The sequence below is a fragment of the Myotis davidii genome, unplaced genomic scaffold (genome assembly GCF_000327345.1).
Source record: "Myotis davidii unplaced genomic scaffold, ASM32734v1 scaffold959, whole genome shotgun sequence".
NCBI lineage: Eukaryota > Metazoa > Chordata > Mammalia > Chiroptera > Vespertilionidae > Myotis > Myotis davidii.
In genome coordinates, this window is record NW_006290310.1 from 275,229 (window position 1) to 276,482 (window position 1,254).

Here is a 1,254-nt window from a genome sequence, read left to right on the forward strand (position 1 = left end):
ACAGACATATTAAATTATTTTCTATATGGCTTTTTTTTTCTAGTCAAACTATATAAGTATACAAAAAGTTGATGTGATGACTAAAGAAAAATCAAGCTCAAATATATAATATTACATCTAAATTTATATATTTATACTTTCCACAGTTTAATATATAAGATATGATGAGACTCATAGTGAGCACATTAATAAGCACAAATTATGTGTATGTATATGTATATATGTATGTATACATGCATATGTATATATACTATTATATACACAGGTATATATAATATGCACATGTGTATATATTATGTGTACACACAAACACTATATTATATACATATTCATATATACATATATGCACAAACACACATAAAGTCAGCTCTAAGAAAACATTGAAACAAAAAGAGATGACAAGAACATGGCAGAGTAATAGAATGGAAAGGCTAGACAATCCAGGTTAGTTGTTTTGGCAAATAAACACATAACTTATTTCAGATATTTCTGGCACCAGAATGTAAAAATAATTCTCTTTATTTAAGACAAATATATTTAAATGAATAGACCTATAAAATGTGGCTTCAAGTTTTATTCGGATAATATCTTACATTCTTATTTTTTAATTAATTAAATTATATTGTAAATTATACACAAAGAAAATTTTAAAATTAGAATAATTTAGGAATGATCATTTTTTTCTTATTATTATTTTTAATATTACTTCTAAGTAAACTTTAAACTATCAAATTGAGTTTTTGTTTTGTTTGTTTTTTTGCTTATAAAAGTAATTGCAGTCCTATTTTCAATCTATTGCCAAAGACAAAAAAATTTTAGGTCAACTTTTTTACAGTTTCATTACCAAACTAGAGGCCCAGTGCATGAAATGCATGCACAGGTAGGATCCCTGGGCCTGGCAGGTGATCAGGGCTGATCTGTGGGGTGACCAGCTGGCACCCGGCTTGGCCAGGCTGGGGGCAGCTATTGTGTTGAGCATCTGCCCCCTGCTGGTCAGTACACATCATAGTGACCGGTTGTTCCACCGGTTGTTCTGCTGCTCGGTTGATTTGCATATTAGGCTTTTATCATATAGGATTACCAATAATTTATCACTAACTCACCATTTTTAATAATTTCTTATTAGAAATTTTAAAAAAGCTGGCCAAAAATATGTTATCTTGGGCAACAGAATGACAAATTGGACTGCAAGTGATTATGTTTTTAATTTATTTTTATTTAATTTATTGGAGTGACGTTGGTTAACACAATTAC